General features: G+C 45.3%; 1 pseudogene; it reads right to left on the bottom strand.

Moving 5' to 3' along the window:
• Positions 1 to 20,335: 20,335 nt before the first annotated feature.
• LOC116271988 lies at positions 20,336 to 20,435 on the bottom strand (annotated as a pseudogene).
• Between the last annotated feature and the right edge of the window lie 349 nt (positions 20,436 to 20,784).

Here is a 20,784-nt window from a genome sequence, read left to right as displayed (position 1 = left end):
TTTAGGGACTTAGGGGGAAGAGTAGGAAAGAGGCGAGGATAAAAGACTATACATTGGGTACAGTGTACACTACTCAGGTGATAGGTGTATCAAAATCTCAGAAATCACCACAAAAGAACTTATCCATGTAACCAAAAACCACCTATTTCCCAAAAATTATTGAAATAAAAAAAGAAAAAGCTTTTCCTTTCTCTTCCACATTTCTAGGCTGCAAATTTTCCAAATACTTACGCTCTGTTTCCCTTTAAACATAAGTTCCAACTTTAAGTCATTCCTTTGCTCCTGCATCTGAACATAGGCTATTAGAAGCAGTCAGGCAACTTCTTGAACATTTTGCTGCTTAGGAATTTCTTCCGCCAGATACCCTAAGTCATCACTGTGAAGTTCAAACTTCTATGGCGTGAATTAAATCCAGCCAACGACTTTGCTAAGGCTTAACATGAGTGACCTTTGGTCCAGTTCCCAATACATTTCTCATTTCCATCTGAGACCTCAGCAGCCTGGACTTCACTGTCCATATCACTATCAGCATTTTGGTCACAACCATTTAACCAGCCTCTGAGAAGATCCAAAGTTTCCCTCACCTTCCTATCTTCTTCTGACCTCTCCAAAGTCTTCCAACCTCTGTGCATTACTCAGTTTCAAAGCTGTTTCCACATTTTCAGGTACCTTTATGGAAATACCCTACTCCTTGGTACCAATTTTCTGTATTAGGCCATTATTGCCTTGCTATAAAGAAATACCTGGCCAGGGCTAGGCACAGTGGCTCACGCCTATAATCCCAGCACTTTGGGAGGCTGAGGCGGGTGGATCACGAGGTCAGGAGATTGAAACCATCCTGGCCAACATGGTGAAACCCCGTGTCTACTAAAAATACAAAAATTAGCTGGGCATGGTGGCACGCACCTGTAGTCCCAGCTACTCAGGAGACTGAGGCAGGAGAATTGCTTGAACCCAGGAAGTGAAGGTTGCAGTGAGCCAAGATCGTACCACTACACTCCAGCCTGGTGACAGAGTGAGAGTACCTGAGGTTGAGTAATTTTTAAGAAAAGAGGTTTAGCTGGGCATGGTGGCTGTTGCCTCTAATCCCAGCACTTTATGAGGCTGAGGCAGGTGGATCACTTGAGCTCAGGAGTTTGAGACCAGCCTGGGCAACATGGCAGAATGCCATCTCTACAAACAATACAAAAATCAGCCATGTGTGGTGGCATAGACCAATAGGAGATCTGGTTTGTTTTCATAGATTCCAGTTCATCTTCATGGTGGTTTGTGCCTGTAAACGCAGCTACCCGGGAGACTGAGGCAGGACTGGGGAGGCAGAGGTTGCAGTGAGCTGAGATCGAGCCACTGCACTCCAGACTGGGTGACAGAGTGAGACTCCATCTCGAGATAAAATCAGTGGAAAAAAATAAAAACAAGCCTGAGCATGGTGGCTCAAGCCTGTAATTCCAGAATTTTGGGAGGCTGAGGTGGGAGGATTGCTTGAGGCCAGGAGGTTGAGACCAGCCCGGGTGACCAAGTGAGACTCTATCTCTATAAAAAGTTAAAAATTAGCCAGGTGTGGTGGTGTGTGCCTGTATTCCTAGCTACTTGGGAGGCTGAGATGGAAGGATCCTTTGAACCCAGGAATTCAAGGTTGCAGTGACCTATGATTGTGCAGTGACTCCAGCCTGGGTGACAGAGCGAGACCTTTTCTCAAACAACAACAAAAGCAAAAAGTAAGATTTTTAAAAACCAGGAAGTAGGAGAGAAAGATGTAAAAGATATCACTGGGCATGGTGGCTCATGTCTGACCCCAACGCTGTGGGAGGCTGAGGCAGGAGGATCACTTGAGGCCAGGAGTTTGAGAATAGCCTGGGCAATATGGTAAGACCCGATATCTACAAAAAATATTTTTTAAAAAATTAGCCAGGCACTGTGTCACACCTCTGTAGTCCTAGCTACTTGGGAGGCTGAGGCGGGAGGACCGTTTGAGCCCAGGAGTTTGAGTTTGCTGTGAGCTACAAATGGACTACTGCACTCCAGCTTAGGTGACAGAGTGGGATCCTGTCTCAGGGAAAAAAAAAAAAGAAGATTAAAGATGTAGTTATCTTATGAAAGGTTAAAAAAAGAGAAAAGTTTCTGAGAAGACTCCAGTAGAACAAAAGGAAAGAAAAAGAGAGAGAAAAAAAGTATTCAAAACAATTTTTTAAAACAGTGAATTTTGTCCTAAAGTCAAATGACTGGTTATTTAAGAAAGAAAAAACGTAAAACAAACAAGAGGTCTGAGCAGGTTGAGGAAGGTCAGAGTAAGTCATAAAAGGTTTATAAAGGATAAATTTATAAAAGAAATTTTATGTGTGATCAAGTTGAATATACTTAAAAGAGAATTATTTGTAGGTCTTTCTAACGATTGTGCTTTAAGCCAGGTCCAGTGGCTCACCCCTGTAATCCTAACACTTTAGGAGGCTGAGGCAGGAGAACTGCTTGAGCCTGGGAGTTTGAGCCTAACCTGGGCAACACAGTGAGACCAGGTCTCTACAAAAAATTTTAAAAATTAAGTAGGCATGATGGCATGCGCCTGTAGTCCCAGTTACTTGGGAGGGTGAGGAGGGAGGATCACTTGAGTCCAGAATTTAAGGATGCTGTGAGCTGTAATCATGCCACTGCACTCTAGCCAGGGCAACAGTGTGAGACCCTGTTTCCAAAAAAATTAAAATTAAAAATTAAAACATTAAAAAATGAATAAGCTTTAATATTAAAAATATAATGATACAAAACTAAAATTTTGGTCCCATATGATAGAACAATAAGTTTTTCTTGAAGTATTCATCTGCTTTCAGTAAAATTGCAAAAGATTTTGACTTTTAATTCTAAAACCTGTTTCTGTAAATTTTCAGCCATCTTCCAAACTACAGCTTTTTTTTTTTCCAGATTCCATTTAATTTTCCTAGTTTCCAGTTAGAAATAGTGTCTTCTTCATTTAGAATGATTATTTCATTTCTCAAGGTAGAGTTTTCTTCTTGAAGCTTCTCAGGTACATCTCTTGGAATTTCACCTTTTGCTGTTGATAGAGTTCAGATTCTTGTCCTTGCCCAAATCACATGTTGAATTATAATCCCCAGCGCTGGAGGTGGGGCCTAGTGGAAGTTATTTGGATCATGGGGGTGGATCTCTCATGGCTTGTGTGCTGTCTTCATGATAGTGAGTTCTCACAAGATTTGGTCATTTAAAAGTGTGTGTACCTCCCCTTGGCTCTCTCTCTTGCTCCTGCTTTGAACGTGTGATGTGCCTGCTCCCACTTTGCTTTCTGCTATGAGTAAAAGCTCTCTGAGGCCTTCCCAGAAGCAGATGCTGCTATGCTTCCTGCATAACCTGTAGAACCAGGAGCCAATTAAATCTCTCTCTTGTTTGTTTGTTTATTTATTTATTTATTTTTTGAGACAAAGTCTCGCTCTGTCACCCAGCAAGCTGGAGTGCAATTGTGTGATCTCAGCTTACTGCAGCCTCAACCTCCTGGGTTCAGTGGTCCTCCTGCTTCAGCCTCCTGAGTTGCTGGGACTACAGGTGCCCGCCACTATGCCCGGCTAATTTTTTTGTATTTTTAGTAAAGACTGGGTTTCACCATGTTGGCTAGGCTGGTTTTGAATTCCTCGAGTTGGTCTTGAACTCCTGACCTAAGGTGATCTGCCCACCTCGGCCTCCCAAAGTGCTGGGATTATAAGCGTGAGCCACCGTGCCTGGCTGCTGTTTTTTTAATTTATTTACTTTTTGAAACAACCTTAAATAATCTTGTATTTATACAAAATTTTGTATGTATGTATGTATGTATTTACTTTTGAGATGGAGTCTCGTTCTGCTGCCCAGGCTGGAGTGCAGTGGCATAACTTCGGCTCGCTGTAACCTCCACCTCCTGAGCAATTCTCCTGCCTCAGCCTCCTGAGTAGCTGGGATTACAGGCACCTGCCACCATGCGCAACTAATTTTTTTGTATTTTTAGTAGAGACAGGGTTTCACCATATTGGCCAGGCTTGTTTTGAACTCCTGACCTCAAGTGATCAAAATTATTTTTTGAATAAAGAACACATTTTTATGTATTTTAAATAATTTTTTTATGAAGAACACTTTTTTTTCTTTCTTTCTTTTTTTTTTTTTTTTGAGACAGAGCTTCACTCTTGTTGCCCAGGCTGGAGTGCAATGGCACGATCTCAGCTCACTGCAACCTCCGCCTCCCAGGTTCAAGTGGTTCTCTTGCCTCAGCCTCCCAAGTAGCTGAGATTACAGGCTCCCGCCACCATGAGTGCCTAATTTTTGTATTTTTAGTAGAGACGGGGTTTCGTCATGTTGGCCAGGCTGGTCTTAAACTCCTGACTCACCTGCCTCAGCCTCCCAAAGTGCTGGGATTACAGCACCGCACCCGACTTTCAAGAACACATTTTACTTGTTTGCTACACTGTATGTACAGATTTATACACATTAATTTGAATTTTAAACTCTTGGCAACCTTAATTTTTAGTGAAAAGCTAGAAAGTAAGCAAATTCTGAATTTTATCTTAACATTTTATGAATACGTATTTTATAATTTTTAGAAATTTTTTATAACATAATTTTTAAGGTGGAGCAGGACATATTTATTAACAACTACAAATATCTTTTCAGTTTTTGTAAAATTTAGGAAGCCAAAGGTAAATACACTTGAATCTATGTTTAGCAATTAATGTGTAGCATTTTATCTTATTTGGAAATGATCCAGATACTTTATGAATATCTACTGCTTAATTTAATATATAATAACCTTAAGATGTCAAATTACATGAAAAGTTTATTTCTAAACATTTATCCTATTTACATTTACTTTAATTAATTTATTTTTTTAATGACAGCTAAATTACTTATTAATTTCTTAAGAGCAAAGACAATTCCATAAGCCCTTTCAGAGAAATGTCAGGGGTTTGGGCTGGTGTTTTAGATGATGGTGACTGCTCTAGTGGTTTTAATTGGCCATCCTATGCCCATATTTAGAATGTTTATTTTTGCTCTTGAAAGATGTTTAGAAATAAGCAGAGGTTAAGGGGAGGGCAGTAAAAGAGCCAAATTGTTTACAGATGTGCATAGCCAAACCAAAATAAGAGTGTTCACAAAAGGTTTAAGCCAGGTATGCGGACCAAACAAAATATCAAACCAGGCTTCCAGAACTACAGGTGAATTCACCAGAAAAGATATGAGGTCCTCACAGACAGAACATAAGCTCTGTAGGAGAGTATACTCACCAGAAAGACAAAATGTCTTTACATTAGAAAGAGCTCATCAGAAAAGACAAAGAGTCTTTCATCATCCCAGAAGGGATGCAACACTCTTCGTTAAGGTGACGTTACTCAAATCACATCCCAAATAAAGTTAAAGAGCTTCTACCAAAAAGAGAGAGGCTTGGCTTGAGAGAAGACTCACCAGGGCAGAAAAAGGAGAGCTGTGGAAGTGGAGAGCTGAAAGGCCTCAAGGGAGTACTGCACCCTGGTTCCAAGAATCACCAATTTATTCTGAAAGTGATTATGCTTCAGATCCCACTTCTGACACCATGTTTGTCAACCTAAACAACAGACAGAGAGAGGCTCTCTAAAAGAAAATGATTTTTATTTGAAAATTAGATTTGCAATGGGAATACATATGCCATATTAAACTGTGTCTATATTCAGAGAGGTAAAGGAAGACAAAGGTTTTTAAAGGAAAAATTTGAATTGCATAATTGTTTTGAGATAATTATCCTTGGTTACAATGATCAAATATTCATAACAAGGGTGGTGCTAGTCTGAGGTTGGACAGCAGTTGACAGATGTTCTCATGGACATATCTTTGTGTGTATATAAGTTTGTGGTGGCCTTTGTGCAAGCATGTGGTTTTTTCAGAGTCTTCTGTGATATTTCTCATTATCAGGCATTTGTGCATAAGAAAACTCCCTTTTTGGCCTTCCCCATCTCCATTTGTCAGGGTTTTTTAATCAAAATGGGTGATTCTATTTGGATTCTGACAACTTTCACAAAACACTTCTCACACCCCTGTTGCTGATACTCTGGTCCAAGCCATCTTAATTTCTCAACTGATATAGTGGGCTTGGTAGTCAATTTAGCTAAGATGGAATTATGTTTCTTAGAAATTCCTTTCCTGTGTAGTTTTGGGTGAGAATTTGCCACCAGAAGAAGATGTGGACACAATTTAGAAAGAAGATGTTCGGATGTAGCCATGTTTACAATTGGAAGGCCGACATAGAGTCAGATGCTACTGCAGTTTATGCATGGTTTCATTAATCTGCTGGCTCCCCTTGTTGGTGTGAGGCAGCAGCTGGGCCCAAAGCCACTCCATCTCCCCCTGGACTTCTACCTTCAGCTTCCCAAACTCCTGGGCTAGGTATATGTTGATGAAGGTCATCAGCTTCTCCTGTAGGTCATCATCAAACTTGGAGGCTTATGGGTAGGAAGAGACCAATAGGAGATCTAGTTTGTTTTCATGGGTTCCATTTTGACCTTGTCCTCCCCCTTTTCATGTCCATTTTTCCTTTCCAGTTACCTGCCCTGATGACTTCTAGTCCAATACCAGATCCACAAGAAGCAGCTGTGCATAAACTGTTTAACCAACATCCACAAATGCATCAGATCAAATCCTTATAATAAATCCCTTATTCTATATAACTTCTAATGGTTCTGCTTCTCCGATAGAACCCAAATACACTGGGTTATTGCAATTGACTCCTAACTGATCTCCCTACTTCTATCCTTGCTCCACTGGGCAGATAGATGTGTTACTTCTCTGCTCAAATACCTCCAATAGCTTCTAAGTAAATGCCAAAGTCCTTACTTACTCTGACTGTGCCAGACTCAGCTTAGATGCCTCCCAATGGAAGGTCCCAGCAGCCAACATAGTTGTCTCATCTCCAGCTATTATTGGCTGCCTCAGCCTCATGGGGAAACAAGCGCTAGTGTTTGGCATGAACTTGATTAAGCCTGCTATAATGAGACCACAGCAACTTAAACACTTGTGTCTGACCCAACTAAGGATATGAAGGCTCTGATTTCCCCAGCAACTGCCCAGTGGAAGCAGTTAACACAATCCCAAAGTCAGACTTTTACTTCTTTAGGATTGCAACCCTGAGGAAAGCATTAGCATACGACCTTTGATTCATTATCTGCTTTCTAGAGAACGTAGGCTGACATTCAGCACCGAAAGAGATCTTCAGGGCATGATTTCAGGGTTTGATTCCTCACCTATGTAAACACAAATAATACATAGATTTATTTTAAGGAATTGGCTCATGCGATTCTGGAGGCTGGTAAGTTCCAAATATGCAACATAGGCAGGCAGGCTGAAGACCCAGGGAAGAGTTGATGTTGCAGCTTGGGTCTGAAGGCAGATTGCAGGCAGAATTCCCTCTTCCCTGGGGGAGTCAGTCCTGTGTCTCTTAAAGCCTTCAGATGATTGGATGAGGCCTACCCACATCACGGAAGGTAATCTGCTTTATTCAAAGTCTACTTATTTAACTGTTAATCTTATCTAAAAACTGACTTCCCAGCAAGATCTAGACTAGTGTTTAACCAAATATCTGGGTACCATGGCCTAGCCAAGCTAACACCCAAAATTAACCATCACACTACACTACAGTTTATTTTAACAGTGTTATTTCTGATCTAATATTTTGGCTGTGGTTATGCTCCCCATCATATACCTTTCAATTCACTTGTCTGGCCTCTGGAACAACAGATGGATTATGGTGGATGATGGATGGACTACTGTAAACTTAATCAGGTGATAGCCCCAGTCAGAGCTCCTCTCTACTGGATGTGGCATCTTTACTGGAGGGTATCAGCACAACCTCAAGCAGATGTGTATGATTTTTGATCTGATGAATTTTTTTTAATACCCATGAGAAGAGTAGACCAAAGGCAGTTTTCTTTTACATCACAATGTTACAGTGATAGCCCCTTCACTCTCTCCCCTCAGGGCTTTATTAACTTTCCAGCTCTCTGTTATAATACAGTCTTAAGGAACCTCAATCGCCTTGACATTCCACAGAACCTCATGCTTGTCCAACTATATTGATAACATCATGCTAATTAGACACAAACAAGAAATGGTAAGCGCCATATTTGCCTGAGATAAATTACAGGAGTCTCCCCTTATCCATGGGGAATATGTTCCAAGACCCCCAATGGATTCCTGAAACCACAGTTAGTACTGAACCCTACATATGTTTCTCCTATACATACATACATCTATGATAAAGTTTAATTTATAAATTAGGCAGAGTAAGAGATTAACAATAACATAATAATATAGAGTTAACAATAACTAATAATCATATAGAATAATTATCATGTTATACTGTAATAATAATTATGTGAATGTGTTCTCTGTCTTAAAATACCTGATTATACTGTACTCACCCTTCTTGGGGAGACAAAATGTCTATGTGATGAGATGAAGGAAGTGACTGGTGCAGGCATTGTAACATAGCATTAGGCTACCATTGACCTTCCGACGATACATCAGAAGGAGGACCATCTGCTTCGGGTGATCTTGGATCATGAGCCTAATGATGTTGATGGTTGGATGTCAGGAGCAGATGATGTGGATGACTAACGGGCAGGTTATTTATACAGCGTGGATGCTCTGGACAAACAGATGATTCGCATCTTGGGCAGACAGAGAGGGGTGGCAAGAGATTATACCATGCTACTAAGTAAGAATGGTACACAACTTAAAACTTACGAATTATTTATTTCTGGAATTTTCTTTTTTTCTTTTTTTTTTTTTTTTTGCGACAGAATCTCGCTCTGTCTCCCAGGCTGAAGTGCAGTGGCGCGATCACGGCTCACTGCAAGCTTGGCCTCCCGGGTTCACGCCATTGTCCCACCTCAGCCTCCCAAGTAGCTGGGACTACAGGCCTCCCAAGTAGCTGGGACTACAGGTGCCTGCAACCACACCTGGCTAATTTTTTTTGGTATTTTTAGTAGAGGCGGGGTTTCACCACATTGGCCAGGATGGTCTTGATCCCCTGACCTCGTGATCCACCCGCCTCCGCCTCCCAAAGTGCTGGGATTACAGGCGTGAGCCACCGCACCCAGCCTTATTTCTGGAATTTTCTATTAATATTTTCAGACCACAGTTGACTGAAGGTAACTGAAGTCTGGGAAGGTAAAACCTCAGACAAGGTGGGGGCTACTGTACATGAAGATTCATGGTCCTGCCACATTGGTAATATTTTCTGGAGTTCAGTAGTTCGGGTCTCTTTAGATTGTGCAAGCAGAATATTTACACATACAAATACTTCTCCAGCTCTCAATGGCTGTCAATGGTGAGTTGTGTCCAGAGCAAGAGAGGGCTGTTGTGATACTGTGAAATATGTTTTTGGTCTTCATTCTTGTTTCCTGGCATACAAGTCCCCAAATCCCTGGAATTTCCAAAGTGATGTCTTTTTATATGCTAATAATTGACTGGTGGCTAGCAGCTGCTAGGGAGCTTCAGGATGGAGGCTGGTGACCATAAATACCTAGGCAGGATTACAGAGTTCAGACTTTCAGCATAACCCCCCTACCCTATGGGGAGGCCAGAGGGGCTGAAGGTTAAGTTGATCACCAGTGACCAATGGCTTAATCAATCATGCCTACATCATGAAATCTTCATTTAAAAAAAAAAAAAAAAAGGAGACCAGGTGTTGTGGTTCATGCCTGTAATTCAGCACTTTGGGATGCTGAGGTGGGAGGATCACTTGAGCCCAGGAGTTCAAGACCAGCCTGGGCAAGTAGGGAGAATTCCTTTCTATAAACTAAACTAAACTAAAATAAAATGAATTAGCTGAGTGTGATGTATCTATAGTCCCAGCTACTTGAAAGGCTGAGATGGGAGAATCACTTGAGCCTCGGAGGGAGGTAAAGGCGATAGTGAGCCAAGATCATGCCACTGTACTCCATCCTGGGTGATGGAGCAAGACCCAGTCTCAAAAGCAAAACAAACAAACAAATAAACCTAAAAAAACAGGGTTTGGAGAGCTTCTGGATAGCTGAACACGTGGAGGTTCATGGAAGGTGTGTGCCCAGGAAGGGCCTAGAAGCTCTGTATCCCTTCCCTCATTTCTTACCCTCATTTCATCTGTGTCTTTTGTAATATCCTTTATAAAAAATTGATAAACATAAGTGTTTCCCTGAGTTCTGTGAGCTGCTCCAGCAAGTTAATTGAACCCAAAGAGGAGTAATCAAACCCAAAAAGAGGGGATCATGGAGACCCCAACTTGAAGCCAGTCCATTAGAAGTTCTGTAGGCTGTACTTGTGACTGGCTGGGGGAGTCTGAGGAATGAGCCCTAAACCTGTGAGATTTGATGCTATATTCAGAGGTATTTGAACCAGAATGACTCCCTCTTGAATAGGAGCTGGGTAAAATGAGGCCGAGACCTGCTGGGGTACACTCCCAGAAGGTAAGGCATTCTTAGTCACAGGATGAGATAAGAGGCCAGCACAAGATACAGATCACTGTTATGCCCAGACCGTTTGTTCCCCAAAGAAGACCACCAGAGTCCAGTGTCAAAGCCAAGCAGCAAGGATCTTTACTACAAGTTCGAACCTGGTCCCTTCCATTCCACAGCATACAAGAGGGCCCCAACAATGAGCGTTTCTGCTTTTATAGCCCAAAGCTGCAGGGGAACAAAGAAATTCCTTTTTTGTTCCCACACTTTCAGTAAAACTCTTTGAATGGCTGTCTCCCATCGGAGACTTTCCAGGTGGTGTTTGTACTGGGCTCAGGAGTTTGAGAGATATGGCGACATGTGGTGGGATGAGGAGGAAGATGTGTTTGTACTAGGCTCAGGCTTTGAGTCCGGCTGAGGAATGTGCCCAGCTCCTTTCATTCCCCCTTCTTTTTTCAGGTATCTCTAGAGCCAATCTTGGGTCTTATAAGTCTGATTCTGTTTCCAGCTGCTACAGGTTGGTGCATTGGGCTCTGGAGGACCATGAGTTGTACGGTGTCAAATCTCTCAAATAAATTGTAAAATTCTGTTAACAACACAAGGTCCCAATGGTAAGTAGAAATAGTAGACTTAGCAGGGGTTTAAGGAAGGGGGCTAACAGAGAAAACATAGAGGAATTCCACCATTGGTCTGCAGCTGAAGCAAAACTGTCGTGGTTTTACTTCTGGCGCTTAAGTTACAGAACTGTTGGACCCGGTCCCTCTACAAGCCCTGATTCATTTATGTAGAAACAACAGTCTTCTTTCAGAAACATACATGTACCACCTTTTTGCAGTGAGTAGGTCTAGGGCCCTCCAGTTCTGCAAGGTTACCTGAGCTGGGACGGAGCTGCCGCTGAAGGGAGGTAAGGGACTCAGCCTAATTCTCCATAGCAACGGCAAAATTGTTGGTACAACTTGTTGCTTTCTATGAGGGTGTGATTCCAGGGCTCCCCGCCAGTCCGGGCCATGAGGGCGTGAGGAGATTCCCGCAATGAGGGGAGAAATATGGCTCGTGGCAGGTCTTGGTCTAGGGACTGTGAATAGCAGTACTAGTCCAGTTAATGTTCTAGAACTCGCCATCAGTTAGCAGAGTCAACCGGGAACTTACTATGACAGGAAGACACAGTAGGTTGGCAACAGAGGACTAGGTAGGTTCTTAGATAATGTTCCATTGCACCAGAAGAATATATACCATGGAGTCGTGGGTGATATTAGGGCATTGCAGTGATGCTGCAGAGGCTGAATTGGTTCCTGAGAAAAACAGTAGGGAAAACTCTCCTGACTGGGCTTATGTATAGCAATGCCTTAGGATAGGAGCATATGAGAGGTTTCGAGGTTGTTAGTCAGCAAAGGCAGAGGATCCCCATGGCAGAGGGACAGCTGTTACGTGGACACCCTGTATGGCACACAGAAAGCAGCCAGACAGGCTGTGAAGTCCTGTGTGTTAGGGCAAGTTCTAGTCCTTCTTGTAATAACTTTAACCAGGAGAAAGGACGTAAGTCTTGTGTTAGTCTGTTTTCTCCTGTCGCTGGATGACTGTGGACCAGGGCAGCATTTCTACCAGGGCCCTCGCCACAGATAGAGGACTTAGCCAGCGTGGGAGGAGGGGGGAGCAGTATACAGCCCCATGTTGAGGCGTGGTCCAGCCGGGAGTTCAGGGTCTCTAACTATCTATGTATATGAAAAGAGTCCGCCTACGCATGGAAGGGCCACTTAGGTCTAACTGTTTTCTCTCCCAATAACAGGGTCTATGGTTATAAGTGACAGCTGGCATTTGGTGCCACCAATAGTGTTTACAGTTGTATTTAGTCTGGATCACCAAAGCATATTATTGGTGTCATAGGTTTGGCTATTTGAAAACCAAAATGCAGAGAATTGGGCTGTTGCACCTTGAGGAGGGCAATCAGCACTGGGCCAATAATTTCCCGGGCTTATGAGGTTGTCCAGGGTGGGTCTCGGTTTCTTCATAAAAGCCAGAATTCCCAGACAAAGGGATTAAGAGCCGGTTTTGTGGATTTCTCCAGCTGCCACTAGGGTGACTAACGTTAGGTTAGGATTCACCAACTGCATGTTTGCAGTGAGCTATGTTGCCGGGTGCAGGGCGAGTTTTAAAAGTTGTTCCTAGCTCTGTCCACAGTCCACGTGTCCGGGTGCTTTAGCCAGCCACAGGATTGGTCCCAGAAGGTTTGGAGGTTGGGTCCACTGGCTTGATGTGGGTGTAGTGATCCACGACCGATGCCTTCTACCTTCAGGGCGTGTGGGTGGTTAGGCGCATCGGAGTGATCCTTCCACCTGGTTTAGGTCTCTTGTCAGTGTCGCCTGACCAGGACCCAGTCTCTGCTGCACGATGGGGTGTCATGGGGACCGGCCTCAGAGAAGCCTTTAGCTTGGCCATTTCTCGATGAATTTTTCTGTATATTTAGGGAAAATAAGAGTTCAGAGATTATTTTCTGTTTCAGACTTGAGCAGATCATCTTAGGCTGGGAACTAAGGGTGGGGGTCTGCTATACATAATTTTATAAGGGTAAGGCCCAGTCTGTAAGGGTATTATTACGGGCCTGGAACAGAGCGTAGGGGAGGAAGGACCACCCAATTAGCCAGCCAGTCTCTATAGTTAATTTAGTTAAGGCCCCTTAAGGTCCCATTCATCCTCTCTACCTGTCCTGAACTCTGGGCCTGTAAGCGCAATGTAGTTTCTAATTTGCCCCAAGGATGGAAGCCAAATCCTGACTCTACCTTAGCTGCACTTAAGGCCGGCCCATTATCTGACCCTTATCGATCGGAAGCCACACCGGGGAGGATATCTTCCATGATTTTCTTTGCTACAACCCGCAGTTTCCTTCTTTGGTGGGGGAATGTTTCAGTCCACCCTGAAAAGTATCTACAAAGACAAGTAAGTACTCGATACCCGTATTTTCCCTGGCTTTATCTCACAGTAAAATCTACTTCCCAGTAGATACCGCCCACCTCTGGAGCCTTGTTCCGCAGCCTGGGATTGCTGTTAAGCTGGCAGACTTGCAACTTGTCACGATAAGTTGCTGGCCGCCTCGGCTAAAGGTTCGGGTTCTAGATTAGGAGCCGCCTGATCAGGCTCCATCCACAGCACCCATGTGGGTGGTTCGTGGATGTGTTCTAACACTTGTTGTCCTAATTTTTCTGGTAGGATGGTTTGGTCATTAGTATCAGTCCACCACCCATTCTGACCATAGGAAGCTTTCAGTCAATCCACTGGAGATCTTGTTCTCCAGTGATATGGCAAGTCCCAGGGAGATATGGCAAGTCCCAGGGGCCCGGGTCAGGGGTTGGAGTGCAAGAGCGGCATGTTTCCTGCCACTTTCCCAGCAGTTTGGTCTGCCAGAAAGTTGTCTTGAGCAGTTGGAGAGTTAGTTTGATGCCCTGGGCAAATGGCCACGCTAACTTTTTCTGGCCTCCATAGGGCTGTTAGCAGGGCTAGGATCTCTTGCTTGTTTTTTATCTCTTTTTTTAGCCGGCCAGTAACCTCGCCCCTGTAAATGGCCCCATGTATATAAAGGCCAAGGTAAAGCATATCAAGGTCTGTATATACCGGTCAGCTTTTTTCCCCGCTTCTTGCTGTGTGTAAGAGCTTGGGTGAGCTGCTTATCAGTTCGGCCTTCTAGGCCGATGTCCCCGGGGCAGGAGTTCACCAGATTACCTCAGTCTCTGGAGTCACTGTCAGCCCAGTACCTCTGGCCCTGATGATGAAGCTGCTCCCATCAGTGAACCAGACGAGGTCGGCCAGAAGTGGGCAGTCCTGCAGGTCTTCTCGAACTGCACCTGAGCTAGTATCTCGTGCAATCGTGGGAGGGGCCCAGGTCCTGGCTGGGCAGCAGTGAGGCAGGGCTTTTTAAGGTTGTTGGGGGCAGGAAAGTTATCTTGAGAGGATTTAGTAGTAGTCCTTGGTAGTGGTGAGCCGGGCGTTACTCCACCACCTGACATAAAATGTTTGAGTACACCTTTCGATGTGGTATGAGTAACGACCCGCAATTTTGCCCCATGACAAGTTTTATTAGCATCCTGTACCATCAGAGCCGTGGCTGCAATCATCTAGACAAGGGGCCACCCGCAGCCACTGGGTCTAACTTCGGCTAGGTAGGTGTCCGGCCTAGGGGCCTAAGTTCTGAGTTATTACCGCTTTACACCTTTATTTTCATCTATGCATAAGTGGAAGGGCTTGGGTAACATCAGGTAGTCCCAGTGCAGGCCGGAGAGTAGGGCTGTTTTAATTTGTTGGAAAGCCAACTCGCTTCGTCTGTCCACTTTAAATGGCTGCTGCCCCTGTAGTTGCCTGGATATAAGGGTTTGTTTGCCTAACCCGGCATCCATAGTCTGCAAACCCCGCCAACCCCAGGAATTCCTCATTTGTCGGGTGGATTATGCCTGGGGATCTGCAGAACAGCTTGTTTCGGCTGCCTGTTAACCAGCTGCCAGTTCTTTCTTTACAGGTATCCTAGATATGTTAGCTCTGGCTTACAGATTTGAGCTTTCTTTGTCGAGGCTCGTAGCCTAGATTTCCCAGAGCTTGTATGAGACTCTCTTGGTCCCTTGGATGCAAGCTTCTGGGTCTCAGCAGCAATTAAGAGGTCATCAACATACTGTAGTAAGGTTATTTCAGGGTTTGTGTCGGGCATTCACCCAGATCTTCAAGAGTGGCCTCATCAACAGGGTAGGAGAGTTTGAATCCCCGCGCAGTCTGGTCCATGTCAATGTCGGCTACTTATGCCTATCAGGTCATTCCACTTGAAGCTGAAGAGCTTTTGGCTCTGAGGGGCTAAAGGCAAACTGAAGAAAGCATCTTTCAAATCTAAAACAGTGTACCATTGATGTTTAGGGTTTAGGGTACTCTTGAGGGTATACTGGTTAGGCACAGTTGGATGTATGTCCACAACCCTCTTTATTGATTTTTTAAGTCTTGTACAGGTCTGTATTCTCCACTATTAGGCCGTACTGGCAACAATGGAGTATTCCAGGGTATATACGGGCGACCCTCGGTCAAGGAGCCGGATGGCGCGGGGCACTTCTTGGCCTCTAGGGCATTGGGTATTGCCAGACCAAGACGGGTCTGCCCCAGGCTTAAGTTCAACAAATAAGGCAGGACGGTGTTTTGCTAGACCTGTCTCTGCTCACTTCTGCTTCTGGATATTGCTGAGCCAGGTTGCTATGTCCTGGTCAGGGGCCGCCAGTTCTGGTGGAGCCAGTACTCATCTCTAGGGTTATAGCCAGGATCTGACACTGGTCGATTGTGGGAGTTGGTCACGCACGGCCCTCAGGGAGGAAGTGATCTGTGCTCCCATTTTAGTTAGAGTGTTCTCCCAATAGGGGACAGGGGCCTCAGGATGACCAGGAAAGAATGGGTTACCTTCTTGGCTCCAAGGTTTACTGTTCTTGTGTTGTCCATGGGTATTTCAACTCCTGTGGCCCTCGTACCTAATGCACTTGAGGATAATTTCATTTAGTTTTAGAATCTAAGACTGGAGGTTGTGCTCCATATCGACCAAGAACTGGACTGGGGACCCTCCACTTGCAAAGTTACTCCTAGGTTCGGGAGGGATCCAAACCCCGGCTCTCCCCTAGTTTTATTCCTGAGGACTAGTATGGTGTAGACCTGGGTCCCTGTCCTCGTTGCTTCTTTTTGGGGCAGTCTCACTCCAGTGGCCAGCCTCTGCAGAAAAAGCACACACTGGTCTTCTTTCTCAGATTCATCATGTCTGGGGCTGCCTAGGCTGGGTGTACTCCTGGCTGTAGATGCTCTTTTCTGTACCACTGCTGCCAGGACCTTTGGTCATTTTTTCAGTGGCCTTAAATTGCCTTTCCTCTGAGTATTTGTTATTGTAAACCCGCTGGGCTATCTAGAAGGAGGTCTTGAATCTGCTTTCCTTCCAAGTCTTCTAATTTTGGAGAGTTTTTTTTTAACATTCAGCTGCCTGATTTACTTAAAGACACAGCAACAGCTGCCTGACTTCCTGGAGCTCTGGATCTATGGGGGTATACTGTCTAAAAAGCTCACTAAATCTCTCTTTCAGCCCCTCCAAGCTCCTCCCCAGAATAGAATATACTTTTTAGCCAAATTAGTGGGTTTACAGCAGCTTCGTCTCGGAGACCTGCCATTAGGAGGTCTGGCGACAAAGGTATAGCCATCCCCACCTTCCTGCTGTGTTGTAGTCCCACGCTGGCCTGGTCAAAGGAAAGGTCAAGTGTTTATGGAGGTCAGGGAGTGGCAGTCGGTTGGACTGTCGTCCCCCGGGACCAGCTTAGCTTCTACCTGTATTCTCTCGCCCGTGGTAAACAAGATTCGAGGAGTTGCTGACAATCATCCCAAGTGGGCTATGGGGTGAACATGACACTATCCAGTAAAGCCAGTAAATCTTTTGGGGTTGTCTGAAACCGAGCATTCTGAGTCTTCTAGTTATACAGATCACTAGTGGAGAATGGCCAGTACTGGAGCCTGGGGATTCCTGTGTCATCTGGGGAGTCCTATTTCCCGAAGGTAAACCACCGTGGAGTCAGGGCGGCACAACAGTCGCAGTGCCCGCCTCCGCCGGCCTTCTGTGCCATTTTTCTTTTAATGGGCCCTTAGTGTCGGCCGCCCTCGGCCCTCTGCTCCTCCCGCAGCTCAGCCTAGGGGTTGGGGCCCCAGCCCGAGGGGCATGGAGGTGTTCCCACCAGTGGGTCCCCCCGCCAGGGTAGAACAGGATTGGGGGCAGTTGGTTGCTTGGATTTTAGTGGTCGGGCAACCAGTGCCTTACAGGTTCAGGAGGCCACTGAAAGGGACAGCCAAGGAGGCGTGGTTTTCTTTTTTTTTTTTTTTTGAGACGGAGTCTCGCTCTGTCGCCTTCAGGCTGAGTGCAGTGGCCGGATCTCACTCACTGCAAGCCTCGGCCCCGGGTTCGCCATTCTGCTCTCAGCCTCCCGAGTAGTTGGGATCACAGGCGCCTCGGCCACCGCTACCGCTATTTTTTGTATTTTTAGTAGAGACGGGGTTTCACCGCGGTTAGCCAGGATGGTCTCTGACCTCCTGGACTGATCCGCCTGCCTCGGCCTCCCAAAGTGCTGGATTACAGGCTTGTCGTCACGCTCGGCCAAGCGGAGGCGGGTTTTCAACAAGGTCCTGCCATATGAGGATATATGGGATTTTGATCTAAGTGGCCCGCGAGACGCCCAGGTAGGAAAATCTTGGATTTTACCCCAGTGATGACAGCAAGTCGAAGGTCCTCTGGTACACCCCACATCAAAGGCAGGCCATTCTGAGCTTATTACAGAGTAATTAGCTTTCCTTTCCTGATTTTCATATCAAGATCAATGGCCCTCGTTCTTAACTTCTTTGAAATTACTTGTAAGGAGAGATAGAGTGAGTGCTCTGGGTATTACCCATCCTGTAATGATTTGTAGTCTCTTTCTGTAAAGGAATGTGGTTGAACTCTGTAAAGGAAATCTGATCTGACTTATTAATGATATCTAGTCGCGAGTGGCGCTGCTCGAAGCCCGAACCGGGGTCGCTAGCACGCACTCAGAAGCCCGAACTGGCCGCAAGCGCCGCACTGAAATTCAGAAGCCCGGAACCGGGCCGCAAGCGCACCGGAAGCCCGGCCAGAGTTAGCTGCCTGGGTCACAATTGTGCTCGGGCTAATTCTCGATCAAAGACAGCTGCTGCTCCCCGGGAACCGGGCAGTTCAGATCGCGACACGCACCGGAAGCCCGGTCAGAGTAGCTGCCTGGGTCAGCGATCGCTACTGGGCTGCACCCAGATCAGAGACAGCACCGGAACCCGCAGCTCAGATCGCACTAGATCAGAGGAGAGCCAGGGACGTCTCCCACTGGTCTCTACTGGCCGTCCTATAGCCTCACAGGACTGTGCCAGCTCCAGCTCTCAGACCTCAAGTCACAGATTCAGATTCAGAACAGACACACGACACAGACAGACAAACGGACACGAGCCAGCCTACCTATCGTGCAGACTCCATCCTAGCAGATCCCATGGACCAGGGTCTCGCGGGCTTGGGTCATCCCGGACGAGCCCCGCAGGATGTTATGCCCAGACCGTTTGTTCCCCAAAAGAAGACCACCAGAGTCCAGTGTCGTGCCAAGCGGGCAAGGATCTTTACTACAAAACTAACTCCGGTCCCTCCATTCCACAGCATACAAGAGGGCCCCAACAATGTGAGCGTTGTTTTTATAGCCCAAAAGCTGTACAAAGAAATTCTCGGTTCCTAGTGCTTTCAGTAAAACCTGAACGGCTGCCCTTTACCGGAGACTTCCCAGGTGGTGCCAGCCTGGGCTCAGGGAGTTTGAGAGATATATGGCTGGCATGTGGTGGGATGGGAGGATGGACGTCAGGCTAGGCTCAGGGAGTTTTGAGCCTGGGGCTGAGGAATGTGCCCAGCCTTCATCACAAAGACCCCACTGATAAAACAGCATGCGGTAAAGAAGCCAGCCAAAATTCACCAAACCAAGATGGCTTAATGCAGCAACCTCTGGTCATCCTCACTGCTCGTTATATGTGTTTTTTGTTTTTGTTTTGTTTTGTTTTTTGAGACAGAGTCTCCCTCTGTTGCCCAGGCTGGAGTGCAGTGGCCGGATCTCAGCTCACTGCAAGCTCCTCATCTCCAAGTTCATGCCATTCTCCTGCCTCAGTCTCCGGAGAAGGACTACAGGCTACCGCCCACCTCTTCAGCTAGTTTTGTATTTTTAGTAGAGACGAGGTTTCACTGTGTTAGCCAGGATGGTCTCGATCTCCTGACCTCGTGGATGCACCCGCTGCCTCTGGCCTCCCAAAGTGCTGGGATTACAGGCTTGAGCCACCGCGCCGGCCTGCTCATTGTATGTTAGCTAATTATAATGCATTAGCATGCTAAAAGACACTCCCACTAGCACCATGACAGTTTACAAATGCCATGGCAATGTCTAGAAGTTATCCTACGTGATCTAAAAGGAAGAGGGGCATGGTGGCTCATGCCTATAATCTCAGTACTTTGGGAGGCCAAGGCAGGTGGATCACCTGAGGTTAGGTGTTCGAGACTAGCCTGGCCAACATAGTGAAACCCCATCTCTACTAAAAATACAAAATTAGCTGGCTGTGGTGGTGTGTGCCTGTAATCCCAGCTACAAAGGAGGCTGAGACAGGAGAGTCAATTGAACCCGGGAGGCAGAGGTTGCAGTGAGTAGAGACTGTGCCACTGCACTCCAGCCTGGGTGACAGAGTGAGACTCAGTCCCAAAAAATAAAATAAAATAAAGTAGAGTAAAATAACATAGGCCAGGTGTAGTGGCTCATACCTGTAATCCCAGCACTTTGGGAGGCTGAGGCAGGTGGATCACGAGGTTAGGGGTTCGAGACCAGCTGGGCCAACATGGTGAAACCCCATCTCTACTAAAAATACAAAACATAGCCAGGTGTGGTGGCACGTGCCTGTAGTCCCAGCTACTTGGGAGGCTGAGGCAGGAGAATCACTTGAACCGGGGAGGCGGAGGTTGCAGTGAGCCTAGACTGTGCCATTGCACTCCAGCCTGGCCAACAGAGTGAGACTCTGTCTCAAAAAAAAAAAAAAAAAAAAGAAGAACTCTTACAACTACTGGATCTTCTGTCTGTTCATCTGTATTTATGTGTCGTGTGTGATGTTTCACTACCAAAATATATTAAAGAGCTCTGATTAATTGGCTTAAAAATAATAAATGCTTAAATAAAGATTTTGTCAGAAAATTAACAATTTTAATGTCTTTTAGTTCACATGACCTTAGTAATTTTGGAAAAATGAGTTTTAAAGGTTATTGGTAAATTAAAATGTCTTCAAGTTTAAGACGTTTGGTCTAAAAAAGGCAAGTGAGACATTAGGTTTGCTAAATGCTTTTTTTTTTTAATATAAAATACTTCATGAATTTGTGTGTCATCCTTGCACAGGGGCCTGCTAATCTTCTCTGTATCGTTCCAGTTTTAGTATTGTGCTGCCAAAGCAAGTACTGCTAAATGCTTTAAGGTCATAAATTGCTTCTTTGACTTTGAAAATTGTTCAACTTACCTACTTTGGAGCCATTAGATTTTAGGTAAGACCTGGGGATGTATGGAGTTAGCCATGCCCCCTCGCTATGCCGGAAAGAGTTGGACCTTATCTGCACTTGTCTGGTATCCTAGGTTCCATACTTTGGTACATAATTAAAATCACCTATGTACCAGGTTTTTCACCAAAAATAAAAGTTGCTAAGAGTTAACATTCTAACACATGTAATCAAGACTACTGAAGAAACAGTTTTACATGCAAGGTATGTAAGGAAAGTAGCAATACGTAATCGAACGAAGTACAACAA

The sequence above is a fragment of the Papio anubis genome, chromosome 1 (assembly GCF_008728515.1).
Source record: "Papio anubis isolate 15944 chromosome 1, Panubis1.0, whole genome shotgun sequence".
NCBI classification, from domain to species: Eukaryota; Metazoa; Chordata; class Mammalia; order Primates; family Cercopithecidae; genus Papio; species Papio anubis.
This window is presented reverse-complemented; position numbering and strand designations above follow the sequence as displayed.